General features: G+C 44.1%; 1 protein-coding gene across 2 annotated transcripts in view; it reads right to left on the bottom strand.

Moving 5' to 3' along the window:
* Window positions 1-8279, bottom strand: part of TGFBR3 (transforming growth factor beta receptor 3) — a 206181-nt gene extending 197902 nt beyond the window's left edge. For both annotated transcript variants that reach the window (XM_001098281.4, XM_015144723.3), the window contains exon 1: window positions 8032-8279. The gene's annotated coding sequence lies outside the window, so the exon portion shown is untranslated. The remainder of the gene's footprint in view (window positions 1-8031) is intronic.
* Window positions 8280-13533: the final 5254 nt, after the last annotated feature.

Here is a 13533-nt window from a genome sequence, read left to right as displayed (position 1 = left end):
CTGTGTTCAGCTATCTCCCACCCAAACATGACCAAAAGCCCTCACCAGCATGGTATCTAGATGGGATGCCTTTTGGAAGCATTTTCTTTTTTCTTCATATTTTCTTTTTTTTTCTTTTTGGTGGGGACAGGGACAAGGTCTCACTGTGTCACCAGGCTGGAGTGCAGTAGTATGACCAAGACTCACTGCAGCCTCGAACCTCCTGGCTCAAGCAATCCTCCTGCCTCAGCCTTCTGAGAAGCTACAAGCGCACACCACCACGCCTGGCTAATTTTTAATTGACATTTTCAGGAATTTAGAAGAATTGGTTCTACAGGAAAGCTCCTTATTTAGCCCACACAGTGAATGAAATTAAAACCTGGAACATCTTAGAGAACAACCACTCTAACAATGAAATAAAGATGCCACAAATTGAAAAAAGATATAAATATGGAAAAATGTGAAATGCAACTAGTAGGTCATCCTTCCCCTAGCTCCTGTGTCAAAAAAACATGATACATCCAATGGCTGTACAGCTATTGTAATGAATAATGAGTATGACAGCTTAAAAGCTCAAAGACAAGTGTCTTTACAAAATGGGTTGTTGGCCTAAGTGTTTTTTTTCAGGATTCAGATAATTTATCACGAATACATACCAAGTAACAATCTCTCTAAAGTCTCGAAAATAAGAAAATGAATAGGAATGTCTATTCAGAAAGGTTTTGGCAAAAAGATAGACCAGCAATAGGAAACATGCCCATTTAGATCAGAAACTTCTCCCACACACATAGGGAAGACCTTATACTGCAATGATGCAAAATGTATGTAATGAGTCAATGGTGCTTTCCCTCAAAGTTAAATTTAATTTGCCAGCCAACTGCACAAAATCTAAATTAACAAAATGAGATACTTATTCTTTATGGGGAGTCAGAAGAGTTTTGTTTTAAAGAAAAAACCATAAAAGAGATAACTCACAGTAACACAGTGAGTATCTTACAAAAGTACTCAGGGTACCACATGAACACAAGGCTTTGTGATTAGAATCTAAGTTTTTCACCTCAAATAACCTTCCAAGAAAGAAAAGGAAAAAAAAAGCCACATTATGCTCCAGCAATTATCACACAGTTAGTTAATTATAAAATGAAATTTCCAAATAGTCTCCAGAGTATTTTTGCATCCAAGGACCAATATCACACTGTCAAAACAATAAATCACTAAAAATGCTAACAAAACGAATACTCCCAAAAGGGACCCTTTTCACTTGCCAGATGGATTTAAGTATTCGTCAAGTTTCCATTAGCAAAATAGTATGATACAAATTTAAAAAGAAATCCGGAGTCCTACTAGACCCTCCACCTGGCCCATGTGATGTTCTCACCTATGAAAGGTAGTGAGTCATGCCTGTGAAACTGCAGACCTTCGCCCAAGGCAATCTGATCCACAGGAAAGCTCAAGGACTAGTATCTGTAAAGACTGTTTTCTAAAGATCATTTTTCAAGGACTAATCAACTTAAATGTGTTTTTACAAATGATCCATCAGCAATTTTACACAAAAAACCTGACCTTCGGCATATACCAGAGAAATGAATTATATGCCTGGAAGGACAGAAAAGCAGGTGTTTCATCCTCCTGCAAACAGCACCCAACTCCAAAGGCCCCTTTCACTAAGAGTCCAATGTCCAGAGAGTATACGCTTCTTTATAACCATTTTTTTAAGTAACGATAGAGCTAACATTTCAGACTTAATTCTAAATTATTATCTTGGCAACAGTGTAACATTAAAGTCGGCTTGTGGGCGTGGTGGCTCACACCTGTAAACCCTGCACCTTGGGAGGTCGAGGCAGGGCAGATCACTTGAGGCCAGAAGTTTGAGACCAGCCTGGACAACATGACAAAACCCTGTCTCTACTAAAAATACAAAAATTAGCCAGAGGGGTGGCCCCCGCCTGTAATCCCAGTTACTTGGGAGGCTGAGGCACAATAATCGCTTGAACACAGGAAGCAGAGCTTGCAGTGAGCCAAGATCACACCACTGCGCTCCAGCCTCAGCGACAGAGCAAGACTCTGTCAAAAAAAAAAAAAAAACCATTAAAATCTAAGTCTAAAAATCAACTTTGCCAGGCTCTACATATAACTAAATCCTCTTCCCAGGCTGGAAGAAGATTTCAACATAACAGAAACACCAGCACAAAAACCAGACATTCAGCTCCCTGTCCTGCCCCCCTCCACACCAAAAAAATTATCTTCAGCAGGGCACATTAGGATGGCCTGAAGGCATCATTCTGGGGCTCTTGTTCCAGACCTTCTGTTTTAAATATGGTCTCTATCCCTCATAAGCAGTTGTCAGCCTATTAAGTCTTCATCTTTGGCCTGAAAAACTGAAGAATAAAAAATGAAGAATAAGTTCCAAATGAGAGTAGCTTCATGCAGAATTTATATTAATGTTGTTTCAAAAACACATTTTGGTTGAGAGAGCAAGACATCAAAATCATTATTCAAGAGGGGAGGAAGAATGCTTGGAAATTTGTGCTGATTCTTAAGCAAGGACTTTGCAAGCAGAGAAAATAAAGCTCAATGTCAGTTAACAAACAAATGTACTATTTCAAAAGATATAAAATAAGAAATCTAGAAATGGACAGAGCCCAGGAAATGAACCCAGATCCTTCTTGTAAGTCCCTTCCAAGCTGTGTTGATTTATTTCAGCTTGACTAGAAACTGAACAAATTAGCAACAGCTTGTGTTTTATGAAATGCTGCAAAGAAACAATGCTATCATTCCAAGTGTTACTCTGAAGATGTAGAACCACAGAAATTACTGCTATGGCTGTTGGTACACTTAATTTTCTTCCTACAGAAATGCCCTCACTCAATCTGCTGAAGGCTCACTGTTATGTGTTAAAGGTTAGCTTTTCATATAACCTAGATTCACTGTTAAATTCCAAATTGTTTATATTCCTAGTGGCAATACAAGATTGCTTTTACATTAAAGGTCCCTAAAAACATTTATCTAACTCAAGTTATGCAAATTTCAAAAAAGTTAACATTTTTAAAATTTACAATTGTTTTAAATAAGTTTAAAAATATAAGAAAAATGCTCCAGTAGACTGATGGAAATGGCAATAAAATCACTTTTAAATAACTGTTAAGACTGAAAAAGAAGACTGTCCTTTAGTAGCTAATAAATCTGACAGCCAGGAGCAGTGGCTCATGCCTGTAATCCCAACAATTTGAGAAGATGAGGCAGGAGGATCACTTGAGCCCAGGAGTTCGAGACCAGCCTGGGCAACACAGTGAGACTCTGTCTCAAAATATACATATATAAAATATATTATACATATTTTTAGATTATATATTAGATTTTATATATGTAAGATTTTACATATATTTATATATATTTTTATATGAATAAGTATATAAATAAAAATAAAAAATAAATCTGACAATTACAATTTTTAACCAACAGCAATGAAAGCACCACAAAAAATACATTTCAAAATGAATTATCAAGAACAGGGGTAATTCAAAATGACCACAGAGCAGAATCATCCAGGCAAAATATTTCAGCAAAGTTACTACTTACACAGCCACTGTCTAAGCTCTAACTGTTCTGTCTGTTAATCTTAAAATGTAAAGTCAGGTCCTTTCACAGATTTTTGAACCCAGGAAATTGGTCATCACTTATATACTAAAGAAGTCAGCAGTGATCACCTTCTTAAAACTCAAAGGACAGTTGAGTTCCCTGGGCTCTTAGGCTCCGATTCTGCCCTCAGAAAAACAAGCACTCACCTGACTTTCACAAGTCACAACCAAGTTTGCATGCAAGAGAGAAAAATTAATTCCTCTGAGTCTTAAAAAGAAGGGAAAAAAGAAAAAAAAAAAGAATGGAGCAACACTTTCCTTCAAGCAAACGAAAGGCTTTCTGTAAGAAACCCCTAAGCAACCTGAAGGCATTTTGGCCCCCCAGCTGTCAGAGCACTGAATAAGGACAATTAATTTGCCAAGCTCCAAGACCAGGAACCATAAGCCTAGTAGGGAGTAGGAGGTTATAAGTGTTTGTTGAATTACTTGAGTAAACTAGAGCAAAGCATAGAAGACTAAATGAGATCCTAAATAAATGCTACTCTGTAGTGTAAGTGCAATGCTAAGATTTAAAAAGAAGGGACTAGACTAATTTTGAAAGTTATTTTAAAATAGGATCCATGGGACCCTAACGTGGTAAATGTAATAAAGGTAAATCAATACTACATAATACGGGGCCGGGCACAGTGGCTCACACCTATAATCCCAGCACTTTGGGAGGCCGGGGCGGGTGGATCATGAGGTCAGGAAATCAAGACCATCCTGGATAACACGGTGAAACCCCATCTCTACTAAAAATACAAGAAATGAGCTGGGCGTGGTGGCAGGTGCCTGTAGTCCCAGCTACTCGAGAGGCTGAGGCAGGAGAATGGCGTGAACCCAGGAGGCAGAGGTTGCAGTGAGCCAAGATTGCTCCATTGCACTCCAGCCTGGGTGACACAGTGAGACTCTGTCTCAAAAAAAAAAAAAAAAACCTACATAATACGCAAGAAACAAGAAAGGAAACTGGCCTACAAAACTACAGACAAAACTTAAAAACCTTTTTTTTTTTTTTTGAGACAGAGCCTCGCTGTCTCCCAGGCTGGAATGCAGTGGCACGATCTCAGCTCACTGAAACCTCCACCTCCTGGGCTCAAGGGATCCTCCCACCTCAGCCTCTGGAGTAGCTGGGATTACAGGTGTGCACCACCACACTCGGCAAATTTTGTATTTTCTGTAGAGACTGGGTTTCGCCATGTTGGCCAGGCTGGTCTCAAACTCCTGACCTCAAGTGATCCACCTGCCTCGGCCTCCCAACATGCTGGGATTACAGGCATGAGTCACCGCACTCAGCCAAAAACTTTTTTTAAAAGTCAAGTTTGATTTTCCAAGCATATTTATTCTTATTGTTTATATTTACAGGTATGAGTATTCATAGACACATCACACCTATACTAGTATCAAATATGATACATCTGAACTATTACTATACTTGAACATTAACATAAGCCTCTGAGGAATGCACAGCAATAGAACTGCTGTTATTTAGGATTACTGATCCCCTATTGTCTTGCACTTAGAAGATGTTAATGAAAGATGATGACAGGATTGTGAACACACCAACCTCCCTGAGAACAAATTCATTATATCCAGTTTTCTACAAAAGACAAATGAGGATCATTACAAAGCATTCACAACAAATTCCTCTGGATTTCCAGTTCTACTAGATAAGTTGAAATATTATTCAAACTACACAAAATTAGTTTACATTCAAACTTCACTTTTTAAAGAGATGGGGTCTCACTATATTGCCCAGGCTGGTCTCGAACTCCTTGGCTCAAGTGATCCTCCTACCTCAGCCTCCCAAAGTGTTGGAATTACAGGTGTGAGCCACTGTGCCTGGCCTAAACACCATTTACGGAAACAAATTGAAAAAAAACTGTATGTGTGTTTATTATCTGTCCAGCCACCATGGCGTTCTTGACATATATTCAACACACAGGCCCTGTCCTCAAGGTCATTCTTAATCAGTTCAAATTAAATCTAGTCCTCCACTATAAACTCCAAAAGCAACTTGGTTATTTTGCTAGATATTTTGCCCTCCCTTTTCAAAATATATGTTTAATACTCTAAAAACGGGTTTATGCGCCTTACAGAAATCAACAGTGTGTTATGCTCCCCCTATTGACTAATATTCAAAATAACAATGAACTCCCCAGGGGTTGCCTTTGAAGTGCTGGGGTTCAAAAGTATGTTGGTGATTTTTTATATTTAAAAACATGAGCTGAATCAACAGTTGTTAGGCAAAGCTGCCATGTAACGGTCAGATTCCATCAAAACAGGAAAAATTAAAGTTGACAAATGACAAACCGAAGGGCCAAAAAAAAAAAAAAAAAAAAAGCTTAAGCCTTGAAACACTAAACAATGCAGAAATAAAGCCAAAAGCAAAGAACAGCAAGAAACAGAGCAACATCCTTTAACTGACACAATGGCATGAAATCAATTTCATGTTAATAGCCCTTAAGGGGGTAAGAATTATTTCCCTGCCTCCTGTGCCAACCCCAAGCTGTTTCCTAAGGAAGCCAAGTAATGGTGATCAACAATGTCTGGAGAATTAATAAAAGAAATTAAGAATAAAAATCCATGTTGGCCAGGCGTGGTGGCTGACGCCTGTAATCCCAGCACTTTGGGAGGCCAAGGTGGGTGGATCACGAGGTCAAGAGATCGAGACCATCCTGGCCAACATGGTGAAACGCCATCTCTACTAAAAATACAAAAGTTAGCCAGGCGTGGTAGTGCGCGCCTGCAGTCCCAGCTACTCGAGAGGCAGAGCCAGAAAAATCTCTTGAACCCGGGAGGTGGAGGTTGCAGTAAGCCGAGATCGCACCACTGCACTGCAGCCTGGGGACAGAGCGAGACTCTGTCACACACACACAAAAAAAATCCATGTTAATTAATATAAGTCAGAGTTCTATTTATAATTATTTGGGGCCAGTGTTAGAGGAACTTTAATTCAGCACCCTCATAAGTATGTAAAATCACCTAAATTCATCACAGATACCTTATGTGTGTTTCAAGAGATATGCGTTCAGCTCAAATAGAAAGCTGAAAGATGGGAGAAGATGCATGGGGCTATGCACACAAATCTATGTACACACAAATCGGCCTGCACTTGCCGCTCTCGAGGGAGAAAGCTAGCTTTGGAGTCAGAACTAACAGAAAATTGTGTATGATCTTGGACAAGTAACTTAACCTCTAGTGTCTTATCTGTAAAATAAGGTCATTAATAGTGCTTTTCCCACAGAGATGCTGTGAGGATTAAGTGCACACAGTATGGGCTTACTAAACGTTAGCTGCTATTATCATCCAAAAGAAACAACTGAGTTCACACTGAAATCACTGTTTGCAGTCTGAGTACCATTTAGGAAGAAGAAATGGTCTTGACGTGTTTTTACTACCTGTGGAGACTTCTCCCAAACCGCTCACTTCTTCGGAAGGACGTAAAACTCAGAATACGCCCGGTTCCCCAGCACAGCCTGTCACTCCTACTATCCTCTGCCCTCGCCGCTCCTATCCTGCCACCGCAGGGCTAACGGCAAGCAGCGCTAACCTCCGTGCAGTGCTTAATTACTCTGTGCCAGGCACTGTTGTAGCACCTTACACACATTAAATCATTCGATGCTCACAGCAACTTTACGGGGCAAGTACTACTATCCCCACTTCACAGCTAGGGAAATTGAACGGTTTTCTTCTTCCAGCTTTTTGTGAGGACACCAAATCCACTAAGTTCTACTTTGCCAAGGTAATTCATGCTTGACACGTCCGCTCTTGACACTATGCGATTCTGCAAAGCGGGGCAAATGCCCTAATAAGATCAAGTCTGCAAGCAGATTCTTCTAGCGACAGTCCAAGATTTCCAAGTTTATCCTAACCAAATGAATACAGAAGAGAGCCTTCAAAATAAACCGGGGCGCATTCTCTGCGTGGGGGGGCCGAGTTGCAGCTTGCGGCGCAGCCCGCAAGGCACCCTGAGGGCGCGGTCCGCGGGGAACGCAAACCGCGTCCGTGCACTAGTCGGGAGCCACAGCCTGGGCCACGGCAATTGACTGCGAACCCACAACAAACCATTCCCACCGACGCTGTCACGCGTCCGGAGGGAAGTGGCCGCCGCGCCCCGCAGGGGTCACAAGGACCCGCGGAGAGGAAGAGTGAGGGCGGGCGTGGACAATTCCTCCCCAGCACTGCGCATCGTCCGGAGCACTGCCTGCCCGTGCGGCCGCTCCCCACGCACCGCTGGCCACCGGTGCCCGCTCCCCGGAGCGTAAACACTCCCCCACCAGCGCCGCCCTCCCAAGCGCGGAGGTCCCAGAAGCTGGAGCGACCCTGGCCGGGAAGTAGGCACTGGCAGCCCGCGCCGCGCGGACGGGCACCGCGCAGCCTGCAGACCCCACAGCCCGGGCGGGCTGCAGCGCCGTGGGGCTGGGCCGGCACGTACCTCAGAGGCGGTGTGTCCAGCGGAGATCCACCCGCGGCAAGTTGGAGGAAAGCGGCGGAAAGTTTCCCCGCCCAGCGCTCGGCGGCGGCGAGCTCGGGCAGCTGCTGCGCCGCGGCACAACTACGCCATCCGGACCCGCTGGGGACTCTCACCTCCTGCAGGGAGCTCCGGGAATCGCGCAGGGAAAGTGGCCGGGGCGCGAGAGCCGCCGACTGCCCTCCTTCACTCACTGGGAAGAGGAAAGTGCCGCTCGGCGTCCCCGAAACCCTCGATTACCCCCATCAGGCCGACCCGGCGCACTCGCCCTCCCTCGCACACACGCGGGCGGGGACGGGCAGGACGCCACAGCAATCAGCGCGCGGGGGGAAGGGCGCTCCTCCGCCGGCCCCACCGGGGGCTCTCGGCCGCCCAGAAACTCCTCCTCCCGCCTCCCGCCTCCTTTCTCCTCCCCCTTTGCCTCCGCGGCTGATGGATGAGCCCCGAGTGCTGCTCGAGCCTGTGTTTCCCTTCGGGCCGAGGAGGCAGAGAGAGAAGGGGCTAGGGGCGCGGCCGGGCTCAGCGCGCCCGGGTTGGGGCGGCCCCTGTCCTGGGGGAACCGCGGGGGAGATGCAGACGCGAGCTGCGGGGACTCGCTCCCTCAAACGAGGTCCTTCGAACTTTCCAGGACTCCCTGGAAGAGTTGGGTTTTCATTTGGTTCCTTGGTCTTTATATAAAAGTTATGAAACCTCAGATAATCTGATCACAGCCTCTTGCCCTCTCCCCAGCACAGCTCCCCCATGCACACATTCATTCTGTCCCTGTGTTTTTTCCCAACCTCCGGTCCTGCTTGTTGTCACGCTCTGATGCTGGGCGCCAGCGGAGTCTTGCCTCTTCCTCTCTAGCAACTAAGACTGCATTACCTAGTCGTTCCCCTGCTAGCTAAATAAATTAATACGAATAATGGAGCCAGGTCAGCATTACCGGCGTTACCCGGTGGTAGGCGGGACATGAACTACAGTCTCGGCGGGGCAACGTCCTAAGCACCTGTGCCTGTGAAGTACACGCTGCGGAAGCTGAATGCAGGCATCAGAACACCACTTTGATACTCTTGCTTACACTCAGTTTTTCCTATTAAAAAGTATACTTAAGTAACAGTACATTGTTTTACAAACAGGCAGGTTAAATGACCGTGGACTGACAGGTTTCAAAGACCAGACTTCCAGTCCTGAGTACTGTGCGACTTTCCATAAATGGCTGACGGCTAATAGTTGTCAAGGCTCAGTTCAAATGATGGGCTTGGCCTAGTTCTTCCAGTTCTAAAGGGCTATGGATCTATGCCTTTTTTTTTTTAATTAATTAATTAATTTTTTGAGACGGTATTGCCCAGGCTGGAGTGCAGTGGCACAAACTCAATCTCAGCTCACTGCAACCTCTGCCTCCCAGGCTCAAGCGATTCTCCCACCTCAGCCTCCTGAGTAGCTGGGATTAGTGACAAATGCCACCACATCCAGCTAATTTTTTGTAGAGATGGAGGGGGTTGGCAGGGCGGAGGGGGGCGAGGGGAGTCTCACTTTGTTGCCCAGGCTGGTCTCAAACTCCTGAACTCAAGAGATTGCCCTGCCTTGGCCTCCCAAAGTGCTGGAATTAGAGGCGTTAGCCGCTGCACCTGGCTCAGTCTTAGGCTTTTAATATGTTGGAGAGTAGAATGAGGAGGCTTCTTATGACATGTTATTTGGAAAGTTATTGAGAGAACAGGAAATATTTCTCGTCCTCTTCCTCTTTTACCTATAGGTAGAGAATCCACCCAATTGCAGAATTGGAGATTCATTCACAAAGGTCAAATGTCATCAGTCACCTGAATTACTGCAAAAATCTCCTCAATGAACCATTTTTTTCCTTACCAGTATTCACTGAGCACTGACTGTGGAAGAGCCCTGAGTCAGGCATTGGGAATACAAGTAGGCATAATATTCTGAAGGAATAAACAGTCCAGATGGAGCTAGCCTCTGCTTTTATAAAGTCTCTCTAAGTTTAAGGCCTTAAGATTTCTCCTAGACTCAAATTAAACAGTATTTGATATGGTTTGGCTGTGTCCCCACCCAAATCTCATCTTGAATTAAGTCCCACTATCCCCATGTGTCCCAGGAGGAACCCAGTGGGAGGTAATTGAATCATGGGGATGAGTTTTTCCTGTGCTGTTCTCGTGGTAGTGAATAAGTCTCACGAGATCTGATGGCTTTAAAAACAGGAGTCTCCGTGTACCAGCTCTCCCTTTGCCTGCTGCCATCCATGTAATATGTGACTTGCTCCTCTTTACCTTCTGCCATGATTGTGAGGCCTCCCCAGCCATGTGGAACTGTAAGTCCAATAAACCTCTCTCTTTTGTAAATTGCCCAGTCTCGGGTATGTCTTTATCAGCAGCATGAAAACAGACTAATACAGTATTTATGCCTTGTTATCAAGTTTTAGTTTCAAGTACAGATGAGAACACTTGAACTAGATGTGAATATTTAATCCCACATTTAAATGTACTGGCCAGGCGAGGTGGCTCATGCCTATAATCTCAGCAATTTGGGAAGCCCAGGTAGGTGGATCACTTGAGGTCAGGAGTTCCAGACCAGCCTGACCAACATGGTGAAACCCCATCTCAACTAATATACAAAAATTAGCCGGGCATGGTGGCGGGCACCTGTAATCCCAGCTACTCAGGAGGCTGAGGCAAAAGAATTGCTTGAACCCAGGAGGCAGAGGTTGCAGTGAGCTGAGATGGTGCCATTGCGCTACAGCCTGGACAAGAGCAACACTCTGTCTCAAAAAAATTAAATTAAATGTATCAATCATGTTGAGGCTTTCTAAATAAAACAGCATGGTAGATAATTTAGGAGTGTCTTGTCTTTTAAGAGTGATGAAGCAACTGTTCCCCATAGAGCCAGATTCACAACAGTAGCCATCAACATCTGAGCCAGCCTGGGTACTAAATTCTTGTTTGTTTGTTGTTGTTTTGAGACAGAGTCTCAAAAAAGAGCCTGCCGCCCAGGCTGGAGTGCAGTGGCGCGGTCTCAGCTCACTGCAACCTCTGCCTCCCAGGTTCAAGCGATTCTCCTGCCTCAGCCTCCCGAGTAGCTGGGATGACAGGCACCCACCACCATGCCTGGCTAACTTTTGTATTTTTAGTAGAAACAGGGTTTCATATCATGTTGGCCAGGCTGCTCTCAATTCCTGACCTCAAGTGATCCACCCACCTTGGCCTCCCAAAGTGCTGATATTACAGGCATGAGCCACCACACCTGGCCATGGGTACTAAATTCTATACATATAAACATATTTACTTCTTACAGCCCTCTAAGAATATGTGTAAATGAGGCCTATATACACATCTCTATACAAACTGAGATCTTATCCACGATTCGATCCCACATCCACTGACCTCAAAACCTAAGTACTTAACCACCAGGTTCTTCTACCTGTCATCAGAAGCTTTATAGACTGGCAAAATAAAAGGGCTCAAGTGATCCTCCCACCTCAGCCTCCCAAGTAGCTGGGACTACAGGCACATACTACCACGCCTGGCTAATTTTTGTAGAGACTGTACTTGGCCTTTGAAGTGAACTTAAAACAAAAGAGACCAGGCTGGTCTTGAGCTCTGTGATCCGCCTGCCTCGGCCTCCCAAAGTGTTGGGATTACAAGGTGTGAATCACTGAGCCTGGTCTCTTTTTTAGTTCACTTCAAGGCCAAGTACAGTGGCTCATGCCTGTAATCCCAGTACTTGGGAGGCCGAGGTGAATCACTTGAACCCGGGAGTTCGAGACCAGCCTAGGCAATGTGGTGAAACCCAGTCTCTACAAAAATTAGCCAGGCGTGGTAGTATGCGCCCGTAGTCCCAGCTACTTGGGAGGCTGAGGTGGGAGGATCACTTCAGCCCAGTAGGTCGAGGCTGCAATGAGCCGTGATCGTGCCACTGTACTCCAGCCTGGGCAACAGAACCGAGATCTGTCTCAAAGAAAAAAAAAAAAAAACTCGATTCTTTAAAACTTTCAAAATATAAAAATGAAAGTTTGTTTAGAAGAACTACTACCCCACCACCACCACATAAAAATAGATTCCTTTCACTAATTTAAAGTTTGTCTAATACAGCCAACAGCTTGAAGGCAATTGCACAACTACTCTTAAGAATGTGTGACAGAACATGAACCAAATGTTCCAAAATTGTTGTGACAGGATGCTGATCTACAAACTACAGCATCTGCCCTTATTTTCTGCTCTGTTAACCTATTATCATAGACAGATTTACTACTTTATTTTTCAAATTCGCTCATAAAGACCCAGTTCATACTCGTTGGTGTTTTATTTCATCATAACCTAACCTAAGGCCATAATTTAAAGCCACATTTTCTGTATCTATCTACAAGATTAGAATTTGGTTTTTGTTGATAAAATTGCAGCTGGCAAATTTCAATTAATGAGAAAAAATACAATCAGATGAACCTGTATGCAGAGTCCAAAGCAGGCACTGGCTTCAGACCTGGGGAATTCCACAGAGATTCTGGACATAAAAATCCAACGCTAATTTTCTCACAGTAACCACAAGTTCCTGCAAACTCACCATTTCCTGAGACTGTGCAGGAGCCCCCAGTGGAGGTTTCCACAATACACCTTCAATTTCCCCCTCAGCAGGGATTCTGACGAAGCAGGAAACCTCATACCATTTCAAAGTGACAGAAACCGCCCCCCCACCCCACCCCCGCCGAGATCCCTGTGGTCTTAGCTCCATAGGGGATGTGGCAGGACCTTGCTCTCCCAGCAGCAAGGCTGGGATTCCAGAAGGAAAACTCCATCCTCAGCCCCACCTCCACAACACTCTACAGAGAACTAGCCCCACCTCTTTTGTTTATGTTTTCTGTTTACTGGGTTTTGATCTAGAGAAGAGAAAAAAAGAATCATGAATTATGTAATGTTATTTTGTGCTCAGGGGGACAAAAAAAGACAAGGCGTACCCGGGACATATATTAATGTCTGTAAATGTTTTGAATCTCAGCCCAAAACTAAAGTGTGCCAGAAACATAACTTTCTTATTTTCTAAAACTGAACTGAAGTTGCGTTGTGAGTCCCTTAATCAACTGAGGGTCTCCCTGAACCCTCTCTGTTCAGGGTTATATCTTGAGCATTGAACAGAAATGAGTGAGGGCACCATCTCATCCTTGGATTATCATCTTATCTGTGCTTGACTGTTTAGTAATGAACATGTATCATTTTTACTAAGAGCCATGAGATGGTTATTCCAGTGATTTCAGAGTTTACTTGAAAGTAATACCAGTTGAGAGCTGAAAGAACTATATATGTGCATTACTATTCATTTTGAGTTGCATCTGTGTGGTATTTCATGCAAAAAGTTCACAATACTTGCAAATATTAACCAAAGTAGCTTCAGGAAAATGCTATATTCCTAAAGCCAATTGATCAATCATTTCCTTCGTAGTGCCCCTTGATATTCAGTTAACACATTAAACAACCTCATTGACTT

This window comes from Macaca mulatta, chromosome 1, assembly GCF_049350105.2.
Source record: "Macaca mulatta isolate MMU2019108-1 chromosome 1, T2T-MMU8v2.0, whole genome shotgun sequence".
Taxonomy (NCBI): domain Eukaryota; kingdom Metazoa; phylum Chordata; class Mammalia; order Primates; family Cercopithecidae; genus Macaca; species Macaca mulatta.
The sequence above is the reverse complement of the archived record's forward strand: the minus strand, read 5'-3'. Positions and strand labels throughout refer to the sequence as shown.